Genomic DNA, 13,397 nt, shown 5'->3' on the forward strand with positions numbered 1-13,397 from the left:
ATTCACAGACACGACAGAGCTGGTACCTATATACACTGGAAGCTATGCCAACATTATGGAATAGCAACAGAAAAAAGATGGTATAAACACACGCCAGAAAAGGTCACAGAAAACGAGAAAGCAACCATACTCTGGGATATGCCAATACACACAGATAGAGAAATTAAAGCAAATAGACCAGATATAGTTGTCAAAGATCATGAAGGAAAAAAATGCCTTCTAATTGATGTTTCAATACCAGCAGATGACAACGTTTCTCTAAAAGAAATGGAAAAACTTTCAAAATACAAAGACCTGGAAATAGAGACAACTCGAATGTGGAATCTAAAAACAGAAACAATTCCTATCATAGTAGGTGCCTTAGGTATAATAAAAAAATATTCAGACAAATACATAACAAAAACACCAGGACTTACAAATATATATAACATACAGAAAATTGCACTACTGGGTACTGCACACATTCTACGCAAAACACTTTCAATACAGTAAACATAAGAGCACCACAGCAAACCACAGCACATACCCAAGGCGCACAGAGCTGCGCTCGGTAGTGAAGTGAAAGCACGTTATAAAAATAAAACTACTGAATAATAATAATAATAATAAAAATAATAATAATAATAATAATAACAATAACAATAATAATAATAACAACAACAACAACAACAACAACAACCTTTTATTACTTTTTTTAATAACTTTATTCTATCACACAAAATCGTAAAATATAATATTTCGTAATATTGTTATGTTCAGTGAAAACACCTGCAATCCTATTGATCATCAATAAAATATTTTAATGAAAAGGTCAGGTTAAATCTACCTTGCTATTAGATTTCTTTATTTTTCTTTATAACAGGACAACTTACTGATTGACTACACCGAACATTCTAAAAATATTTGGAAAAATATTCCACAAAATCCTTTTAGCTCACTCTCACATTCAGCATGTAATTTTATTTATCGATAAATACAGTCGTACGCAGCCATTTAATACCGTCGTTAGATTCAGATAGATTGCATTACGGTAATCGTTCCGAATTTCAGCCAAATCCCACCGAGATCAACATAGCTTTTCATTCTTTCGGTATCGATAAAAGAAAGATACCTATACCTGTACTGAAATCAATTCTTCTCATTCTCTCATTCTTTTGTGTTTTTTCCTGCCAGTCTTAAAAGTAATACCTCAAGACAAGATGTATATCACGATGGCATCCCTGCTACTGTATCGAGATGGGAGTCCTATGCAGCGCAAATCATTTTCCAGGTTTTATTATTATTATAATAGGAAAGAGTTTGAAAGGTAAAACTAAATGATGACATGCCAATATGTTAATATTAAACCATATATTATAAGAACAATAACGACATAAGAAGTGTGCTAGGGTAAAATTACACAATGAAATTGGATTATCGAAGGTTAAGTGTAGGATATCGATAAAAAAACATATCTAAATAAAATATATCAAAGTTTTAAAAATCAGTAAATCAATACAAAATTATGAACTTGTTTCTCTGAATTTTCCGAACGTTAATAACAATATGCAGCCTAAATAATAAGAAATTTAATTTAAATCCATGAAATACACCTCTGGAATGCATGTGACATGAGTAGCAGTAAACTAATATCAAACTGTGTTTTTATTAAGTGCACTAACTGGAAGAAAGTTGAAAAGAAATATTAAAAATATAAGATATTTCAATGTTTTGAAGTAAAAAGCAAACTTCGCTAAAATATTTCATATCTTTAAAGAATCGATATTAAAAGCATTACGTGAATATTGTTATGTAGCGAAATATTTTAAAACGACATTTTTGATATAAGTATTAAAATTATGTAACTAGTTACAATATTCGAAGCAAAATTAAAATTACACTGGTTGCTATAATCATAAAAGTAACATTTGGTGACAGAGAGAATGAAATGTTTCGCTTCAAGTGTTTTCAGTTTTCAGTTCACAATTAAATTAGGACCTTTAACATTTTAATAATCCTTATCATAGTTCCAAAATTTTTAACTATTATTTCTATGATTGTCATTATTAAAATTTTGAAATTATAGCTTGCCATAAATTCCGAACAAATATATATTGTATTCGTAACACATGACATCGAATTTTTTTTAAATAAATAATATCTGAGAAATAGCCCCGATTCTGTAATATATATTTTTATTTTATCTTTTAATCAATAGGACATATCGTCCCCTTTACATGATTCCTTACAAGATTTCTGGGACTGGTGGAAAAAAAGTAGAAAAGTGTCCTTAAACTGAAGATGATACTCGATTGCTTTCAACCGTGGAGACTTCGATTAACGCACCCAACCTGTCAGGTGGTAATGTTACGCTGAGCAACGGATTAAATCTTTTATACGAGTGAACCATGGTGAGGTTGAACATCTTTAGTCCGGTATTTTGTGTTCCAGCAACTTCCATAGCCCGCACGTTTTGAAATTACCGCCATTAGTTTGCATATATGCCTCCGGGTGGCACTGTTAGGTGCCAGGCTTGTTTATATTATTCTGGATCAACCAGATGAGTGCCTTTGATACACTCTAGTTGACTTAATATATTCAGCTGTATTTCAATGCCTCAGGATATCATTGAAAAGACTAAAAGGTACAGAAGATGGTACTGATTAATAAAAAGGAAGTTATTTTGAATCGGCTGTGACGACTTCAACATTTCTATACCAAAAAGATACAATAATTTTTTATCTTTGTGTAATAGACATTAGCGAATGAGAATAACGCAATATCACTTCTAGGAATGTAAAATAATAGCGTTGGTAGAAACAAGCATGAAACATTAGTTAGTGTGTATACTTTCTATAAAACCATAACGATTATATAAATCATATTTCTTTAGTTACAAAGCAAACCGATATTATCTATAATAGAATATACACAGTTTTCCTTTTTTAATTTAAAGACCATACGTTTCTACTATTTAACTGTAAATAAACATAACTTAAAATTCCAAGAATAAAACATTCAAAGGTTGATAGATAGATGCGACATGCTATGAGTCAACTTTTGAAAGCGCAGTTAAATGGAAAAATGTATTTGCTGTATATGTTCTTGATAATATTGTGCAAGCTGTATTGTGTTTTTTTATAGCTTGTACGTACATGTTAAACGTGAATTTCGGTTAGTATTAGCATTTCAAGAAAAGCTACGTAATTGGATTGGAATAACAATGTTTATTTCAAAACAGTCAGAAACATATATAATATTCTTAGGTTTCTGGATATCTGCACGTCTAAAAAGTGTAAAATCCAGAACAAAAAATAATATGAATATAAACAATGAAACAAAGTTATGCTTTTCCACATACAACTATATATGCTCAAGTGAGCAAACTCTAAAACTAACGTTATTGAACTAACAAACGAACTTATAAAGTACATACTGAGACATACAATTACTTCAGTAGAAACATATATGCGCATACATGCAACTTATTTAAAGCTACATAAACATTATATAGTTTTGCCTTCAGATGAAGTAGATTATATCCATAAATATGCACCAAGCATATAAATGCATTTACATGTAAAAGAAGATATACACTTTTTGTTCATTTTCATATTCGTTCATTCGCTTCTCCTGCCACATCGACCAATGAAGTCATCGAGCCAGCCACCCATCCATCATGAATATATGTGCTCAGTCATGCACGCGCTCTTCTCAAAGCGTCTTTATCATTAACGCTCTATTGAAAGAATATCATTGCTGCTACTGCTAAGGGAGCTACCATGCAGCTGCTATAGCTACTGCCAAATTTATCAATTTTCAGAGTTGCTGTAGCAGAGAATCCTACTGCAAATGCGTTCACTATGCATAGATCCTGGAAAGCACCAGCCAAAGGAATATATATTATGTAGTGAATTTTTCAGATCAATACTATAGGGAATAAATATCTTAGAATCAGTTTATTAATATTAATGCCGTTGCACAAAAATAATCATGACAGTCCACAAACAGAACAATAGCGAAATTATCTCTATATCAATGTAAAATCTATGAAGTTATAAATTCTTTTTAGAAGCAATCAATGACTGGGTGCTGAGAAAGCATGCGCATGCTCTTTTAGTTAGGTGGCTTAGTGCTATATTTAAGAGTACCATTATCTTAGACATAAAAAGCACGGGCCATATGCATCTGGAGTTTCCCTTAGGTTCCACGTATTAATGGTGAGCTACTTTTTTATTTTTTAAATGCTTGTAAAAAAAGTGCCACACATCTATGAATCTATAGCTGTTACTTTGGAAGATATTTATTTTAGAATAAAGTTCCGATTGTAACATTCAGATGACTTTAATAATTCTAAAAAATGCATCGTACATTTGTTTGAACTATGTATGACTTCCGAGACTCAAGTACACCGATATTTTGTCATAGATGACATGCATTTAAGACTTGAATTTCTGCAATTTTTGTTTTGCTTTTCTTCTTTGTATTTGACAGTAATCATTCAAAGCATATTTTTTTTAAAATATCGGAGACTTACTAGTTTAATAGCATCCATTAATAGACGCTAAAGAGAGCCTCATGACAAATCTTTTGTTTTTCCATCTGGCAACGGTAATTTTAACTGAACGACTTGACTGTTTTAGAATGAAACAAGTATCTGACACTGACTAGCAACAGTTTACTATAAAGGTATAAATATGAACTTATCAATATGAATACTTTATTTTCTTTCAAAACAAATAACATTAAGAACAATTTACTTTGGAGATGAATAAACTCTAAAAAAATATAAATACTATGATACATATCACCGTTGTTAAGATAAGACCTGAGTGCTGTTATTGTTGTAAGACTTACCGACCAACTAAGCTTCTTGAGAAATGGTTTTGGATAAGCTGATCTTTATGTATATGAACATGAAATACGTCATATAATAATATATTTCTATATATGAAAACATTCAATGCTATGAAGAAACTTTAAGATTAAAATCTGGAGTTAAAATCTGAAGATAGTGTCAAACTAGATATGGGATAAGCAGAGGTCTGTTACTGATAAATCATGTAAATCAGTACAACGGACAACCAGTAACCAAACCTGCAAATTCATTAAGCTTGTTTGCTAGGAAGGTGAATTCTTAGAAATCCTTCGGAACGAAAATCAAAGCTCGTCAAGAAGGGTGAAATAATTCGGTAGAGTCAATGGTCATCCAATACTGACTAGGTGTACCGTAACAAGACTTCAAGTAGGCAAAGATGCATCACAGTACGGACGTCTGCTGCCTATTCGTTGCAGTGGCTGGCCTGTCCTTGCCCTCTGTTTACTACCAAAGACTGCTTCGGCAAAACCTACTATCACTTAAATCTCTTGGCAGTAGCCCTAATAAATCATATCAACTTGTTAAAAATGCACTGGATAAATCGTCACCCGGTTAACGAAGATTACGTTGGCTGTTCCCCACTCCAAACAGAAACAAAAGTTTTACTTGAATACAAGACAGAGAGCCTTTATCTTTGCCAATAGAATATCAAGACACTACCAGAGAGAGGAAAAACAGGCCAATTAGAATAGTACACCACATGTGGCTCTTGATCTGGAAAGATATAGCAACCTTTTGTGAGGCAGAACTCCTAAAATATGGTACTATCAAAGATATGGGGCATATATCCTTGATAATGTTGTTTATAAACCACAGGCCTGGAAGGATGCTAGCATAGTACCCAGGCTCAAGAAGTATAGCACTAATGAATGCCGTTACTATCAAGCCTTTTCTACAGTTGTTGGAAAGATCCTTGCAAAACTGTTGCTCAACAGGCTGTAAGAAAATTGTAGTCCTTTTGCCTGGAACTCAATGTAGGTTCAAGGGAGAAAAGTGCATCATTGATACACTATTCTGTCTCTGTTAAATCCAGTTAAAAGTATAGAAGAACAGAGCATTGTATGTGGTATTCACTGACTTTACGAAATTGTAACGAAAATATGATGGTCGGTTACTAAGTATGGCGGTTATGTATAACGATATGGTGCATCAGACTAATGAATGAAGAAGAATATTAATTGCTTGTTGAGATGGCCATTTTATTTATGTCATTAGTATGATAGTCGTTACACTGTAGAAAATACAACTTCTTCAAGTTGCAGTACACAAGTTATTTGTTGATCTCGAATCCATTACATAGGTGGTAAATTCATCTGTGAGTCACTACTACAGAGAGAGAGAGAGAGAGAGAGAGAGAGAGAGAGAGTAAGAGTAAGAGAGTCAAGGCAGATACAAACAGTAAGGATTGCATTGTCCCTCGAACAAGGGTGTTATTCTCCATTGATACCTGACAGAAGGAAGATGGAAGAAAGAGAGACGTGATCTTGGTTGGCGCCAAGTGACCAAAGAGATGCACTTGTCTTTGGTTGTGTATTCATAAACTTCATAACTAAATATAAGGTCGAGCTAATCAAAGGGTTTTTCCTCTGCATCAGTTTGGACCTATATCTGATTCATCAAAGATCAAGAGGTCAGCTTATTTTCATAAGTCTCCTAGTGTAAAAGGTTAGAACAATGGGCCGAGAAATTGCTGAAAACTGTGGATTCAGTTCTGAATCCTGGTTCAGAAATTTGGCAGTTGTTCCCTACAAAAGCATCTGATACAGTAAGCTAGGATTCAGCCTAAACTAGGTCTTCGGAAGGTTTGAATGTCCTGAAAAATTCCTTTCTGTCATAAAGTCACTTCATGATGACATAAGGGCTTCAGTTATGCTGCTGAAAATCAGCTCTATGCAGTTTTATGTTTCAGTGGGAATCAAATAGGACTGCGTGTTAGTGTTAGCATTGTTTTCACTTCTATAAATTCTTAATGAGTTATTCTGCAACTCAGCTGAAAGTGTAAACATAGAGACAGGATATGATTTTGACCTACTGAAGTTATCACACCATAAGATATGTCTAAGAGCGCACATATCTTAGTGAGAGAACTGTTGATTACGGACAGTTATACCATAGTCTTCAATAACGAAGAGGAATGCACCGTTTGTTGATGGTTTTTGTTTAATAGTGCTACTTCAAAGTTCGATCTGAATATCAACATCCAGAAGATTAGTGTTAGATGATAGAATCTGAAAACACCACCATCGAATCTTGGTACCTGGACGTTACAATCAGAAACGATGGATGACTCAGCGAAAAACTAGAGCGTAGGGTAAACAAGATGAACTCGGCGTTCAGAAGTTTGAAAGTTTGAAAGTGAAGTGCAAATCTATCGAGCAAGTCTTGGCACTCCGTCGGTTACGACAAACGTTTTAGTTGGTCTGATCGACGGAATAGCCAGCTCGTGAAATCAATGTGCAAGTCACTGAGTACTTCACAGACACGCATTCCCTTAACGTAGTTCTCAGCATAGCATAAAATGTGACAAGGCTGGCCCTTTAAATTACAGGTACAGCTCATTTTTTGCCAGCTAAATAGTCTGGAGCATCGTGAAATAAAGTATCTTGATGAAACACACAACGTGCCACCGGAAATCGAACTCACGACCTTACGATTGCGAGCCGAATACGCCTAACCACTAAGCCACGCACCTTCACGTTATGCTTACAGCATCTTAGGTTTCCCAAGCGGTCACCCATCAAAGAACTAATTAGGCTCGACGCTGCTTAATTTCGATGATCGGACAAGAACCGATGCATTTAATGTGATATGGCCGTAAACAATATTACCTACGTATTATACGGATAGAAGACATGGGAGTTACACCATAATGATAGACCTGATACAGATTATAAACATTATCTGGTTTAGCTTCAGGAATGTTATTATTCTAGAAAAAGTATATGAGATATATTTGTACAACGAAACCATTGCTTGTTTACACTCGGTTCCAAAGACGATTAATATTTCCCCGTCGGCTAACGATACGAAAATTCAGGGTACACCACTTCTAATATACAAGGATGTGATTAAATCCAAATTTAAATTGGACATTGACGCTCAAAACAAGATCACAGTGTCCTTGTAAGAAACTTATGGATGAGAGAGAACCAATTTTGATACCACTCGTTACCACACACACAGACACACTCACATACATATATGAAGAGTCATCGTCGATATCGACGGACCTATTTGGTATCGATATCATAGCCACCTCTTGTTTTCTCAGCATTTCTGTGCCTATACGTATTCTAATGACATTGAAAAATGAATATCCTTCTCTTTTTCTTTCTCACACACACGCATATACACGTGTGCTTATGCGTACATAAGCACACACACACACACACACACACACACACACATGACTCTCCGTTTAAATGGCATATTGACATACACAGTAATAAAATACATAATTTTCAAATTCCTACATATTTGTTCTATCGTCATGACTTTCTTTTTATATTAAAGCTATATTTCGGTCATCCTTCGTTTCAAAATCATTATCAAGTGTGCTAAACGTACGTGTCTCTTGACTGTATTTAAGCACGTATCTTCCTCTCCTTTTATACATGAATATTATTCAAACATACTCTTGATACCACACTTTCAATCTGCAATCATTTAGGATCTTAAATCACAAACGAATTAGTCTCACTCAACATCTTCACATTCAACTGCACCAGAACAAAACTACATCCGGTACACATATTTATGTTATCTTGCACCCCATTTTCAATATGCATAAGTAATTCACAATATTTCCAGAATACTCGCAAAATCAAGCCTCACGATTATCTCTCAGAATTAATTCTATGGTGATGTTTCAGCATTAATCCTCAATTACAATACTGTTACAACTGCATTCCACAATGTAGACGTTCTCTTTACTTCCAAAAAATACTTCAACTCTGCTTATTTTCTGATGCTCCTCATAGTTCAAATACCAACTACTGTGTACTGTCACTAAAATATCTAGGAACTGTTAGCGTTCTGCCTAAAGTGTAAAATAAATCAATATAGCTGAATATCAAATATTCACATATCAATATGATAAACCACTTGTATTTCTGTCACTACTACATTAGCTTCTTAGAAAACTGCATACGGCAGTCATCTAATCTATCCGTTGCACTCAATCTTTTCCTCTCGTCAGCTCTACTGCTCATCAATCTTCAAACCCACAGTTAACACTCAACACAATCCTTTATCATTTTCCATTGAAAATCAACGGTTAGGCTTGCGTGCATCACCTGTGTCACCTTTAACTTTTAGAAATAACTTTGAAAAGTATAACAGAATTATATTTGCAAAGATCGGAGCAGCACACTTGTTTTAATCAACCACTTGACTTAAAACTTATTTCTTTGGATTCAAACTTAACTTATACTCGGTGGATTTAAACCATTTATTTTTTTTTTCTTTTGCCGTTTATAGATTGTAATGTTGCAGTAAAAGGAAAGCCATGTTTTCTACCTAGCGTACTTAAGACTCTTGTGAACCTGACATTTTGCGTTAAAACCAAACCCATATAGATGCCAGTGTGTGGAAATTATCACAGTTCAATTGACAAACATTAACAGCTTTTTATCACGAAGAGTGTAAATCTGTGTTAGTCGAAGAGTAAATCAGGATATTATGTTTACAAGATAATCTAATATTAACAAAGTCTTGGTTGCGCTCGTTGCCGTTTCAGTACATAGTTGAAGCTATTTCATTTTATTCATATCAAATCGTATAAAGCACACGCAAACGTGATACATGCCAATGTTCATAAAATTGTACATGTGCTAGGATTAAACATTAATTTTCAGTTCTAAATCAGTTTAAATATATATACTAAAAGATTCGAACTCTAGCTATAACAAAAAAAAGAGACTTTTTATACACCTTGGCTTTAGCTTTATGCAAATGAGAAATGCAAATGTGCTACCTTCATACATTTCTCGCTAGTAACATAAACTGGTATGACTGGAAATAAGGATTGCCAGGTCCACAGAAAGGGTACCTCTAGTCATTAAAAGTCTTCAGATGTATTCTGGGTAAACAATTAATGCAATTCTTAACTGATTATAATGTATCAAACAGCGATAAGGTTTCCTGTATATTATATTACGAGTTGAAAACCTTGAATTAGCTGAGATTATCCACAAAACTGTTCAACTACAACACCCTATAAAGACGTCTAAAATCAAAGAACAAGTAAATAAGATGGCATAATTTAATTTGATTTTGATTTAATGTATAATTTTGAAACGTATAGCTTTAATGCTTAGGTTAACTGGTGGTAGCAACGGCATGTTTCTGACTATTAGACCTCTTTAGTGAAGTGAAGCATAATCAACTCAGATGGCAAGACTTATCAAAATATATAAACATGTAAAGAATAAAGTGAGTTGATTACAAAAATATCGACATTATGGTTGACGGAATAAGCTAAACCATAGGAGATTGTTCTGCATAATAACAGTTAATTATAGTAGGGTTTCACACTTTAATATAGTTAGTTAAAAAGCTTTGAACAATTGACATTATTCGTACAGTTAGTAAAGTATTTGATATCTAAAAACAACAGCAGAATAAATAACTCCAGTAATTCACTTAACCGAATGAAGTCTCTGGAAAATATAGAAAATAAAGAATAGTAGACATGGTCGTTAACCGAAGTGGAGAAACCAATCAAAGTATGCCGGCCTACACGAACGCAAAGGAAGCATATTTTTGGTAAGACTAATTATGATTACAATACAGAAAAGAAAAGGGATTTACTAACACCAATGAGGAATATCAATAATATGGCTAAGCAGAAAGTGCAGAATGCCATGGATAATTTATCTCTTTTATTATTTATATTCATAATCAGCAACAATACTAATTATTAATTACATTTGCTCTTTCACTCTGTCTCTCTCTGTTTCTCTGTCTCTCTATCTGTCTATCTATCTCTCTTTCTATCTCTCTCTCTCTCTCTCTCTCTCTCCTCTCTCTCTTTCTCTCTCTCTCTCTCTCTCTCTGTATATGTGTGTATGTGTGTATGTATGTTTGTTTATATATATCTTTATATAAACATGAGTATATATATACTCATGAACGACTCTAAGATGCCTAAACGTATATAAATGTACTTTCGCACAATGCAAGTGGGAATGAAGTTTGAGTAACCGTTAATATAATTTAATTTAATTTATGGTATGGATGACTTAAGTTTACTTTTTACCTCCCCATTCATACAAAGTAAGTAGCTATTTCGCTTTGCGATTACGAGTGCGCCAAGCCTCACGTGTGCGTATGCTCACATTTTTGCGGATGCTTGTATGAACGAGTGTACTCGCGCCATGCAGCTTGCCCGAGGGCGTTTATACATTCGTATTTGTTACAGGTTATGTTCAATACCTTTCTCGCTGGATTGCGTGTTCGTTACTCTTTTTGCCATCTGTGATTTTATTTTTGATCTTCCATATAAATGAAAATATTTCCTCCGTCTGCTTGCTTTTCTTTCTACAAAACGGGAAGTTACATTACAGAACAGTTATTTTAACGAGTTGCAAATTATCACCCCACGAGATACATCTGCACCGCCGGATGCTCCTGAACCAGTTGTTGAGTGTCCCACCCATGATGAGCGGATTCTAGATATGTCGAAACAATTGTCATAATTAATAATAAATTCTCGTATGTTCCATCTTCCGTCTATCATTTGCCATATATATATATATATATATATATATATATATTTATATATATATATATATATATATATATATATATATATATATATATATATATATATATATATATAATATTAGGGATAAAAATCCAAATTTACAGGTAAAAATTCAATTAAATTCAATTTATCAAAAATTAAAATTAAATTAAGTTTCACAGTATATAATATATAAATATATAATTTAGAGAAAAGAACCAAAGTTCATGAACTCATCCATGAAACTCCAGTCACATATAGAAAATTTAATAAGTAAATACACTAAAAAGAACTATAATAGAATACAAAGTAATAATCATAAAATAATGGAATAATAAAATAATTATTACTACTTGATAATTACTTTGTATTTTATTATAGGTCTTTTTAGTGTCTTTACTTATTAAATTTTTCTATATGTTACTGTGGATTTTTATGGATGAGTTCATGAACTTTGGTTCCTTTCTCTAAATTATATATATATGAGGGGTTTAGTTCACCGGTGATCTAAACGAATAGGTACGCTGATAAGGGCTATAATTGGTCAATCAAGTTCACAGCTGAAGCTACAGCTAGGGATCCGTATTAGGCTTCCGTGTTAGCAGGTAGATATTAGAGGAAAGGGACATAAAAACCAAGGCAAGGGAGGACGAGTATCTTAAGTCATTTATATATATATATATATATATATATATATATATATATATATATATATATATAAACAATATATGAGTATATGCATATATATGTACATGTATGTATATACGTCCATCCACATGTACATATAGATACATAACTGGGTACATGACGTGGCAAAAGAACAAGGACAAAAATGGTAAACAAGGTGCAACAAACAAGCAGGCCACTCGCACGTACTTCTTTGCCCCTCCTGTACGTGCTTCACAGCGTTCGAGACATACACACTTCACGACTGGCTGTACAGCCTTTTTGTTTGTTTATTTCACCGTTTCGTTTTCCTGTCTTGTTTTCCGTCCGCCACTACCCTCCATGAAAACAATTTAATTTGTGTTCGTGGGAAGAACCATTTCAACGATGCGTACTGCCTTAATTTTCGTCGAAACGCCGGAGTTTTAATGGTGGCAGCTGAGGAAGGGGATGTTTCTATGTGGCCTGCTTGTTTGTTGCACCTTGTTTACCATTTTTGTCCTTGTTCTTTTGCCACGTCATGTACCCAGTTATGTATTTATATGTACATGTGGATGAACGTATATACATACATGTACATATATATGCATATACTCATATATTGTTTGTATCGCGACAGAACGCACGCGTTACCTTTATACAGTATATATATATATATATATATATATATATATATATATATATGTATGTATGTATGTTTGTATGTATGTATGCATGTATGTACATCAGGGACGTGCCGTCTAGGTAGGCAAGGTAGACAGTACCTACTTTGAATAAAATAGATCGAGAGCAGCATTTTCCTATTATGACAGACCATGCGCCTAATTCAATAAAATTATGAAGGTTACTCTGATTACTATGCATAAAATGCAAAACGCATATATTTTTTTTGATAATCCTGTACTATTCATTTTCTTTTGGTCCCTAAAAGTCGATTCGTGATTAGCTATTCTTAATTTAAACCAATTTTGCGTCGATCCGATATAATAATACTTAGTCATATCTTGTGTAATTATTGTTGCCTGGTATACGACGTTTTCTTTTTCTTCTGTAATCCGTGTCTAACTTATATCTATCTGGGTTTCTACAATTACACTTAGATTTTGCCTAGATAATGAAATATTATTA

General features: G+C 33.6%; 1 pseudogene; it reads right to left on the reverse strand.

The window, feature by feature from the left end:
* Window positions 1–7,558: 7,558 nt before the first annotated feature.
* LOC128247493 (5S ribosomal RNA) lies at window positions 7,559–7,678 on the reverse strand (annotated as a pseudogene).
* Window positions 7,679–13,397: the final 5,719 nt, after the last annotated feature.

Source organism: Octopus bimaculoides, chromosome 3 (genome assembly GCF_046866305.1).
Source record: "Octopus bimaculoides isolate indiv1 chromosome 3, ASM4686630v1, whole genome shotgun sequence".
NCBI lineage: Eukaryota > Metazoa > Mollusca > Cephalopoda > Octopoda > Octopodidae > Octopus > Octopus bimaculoides.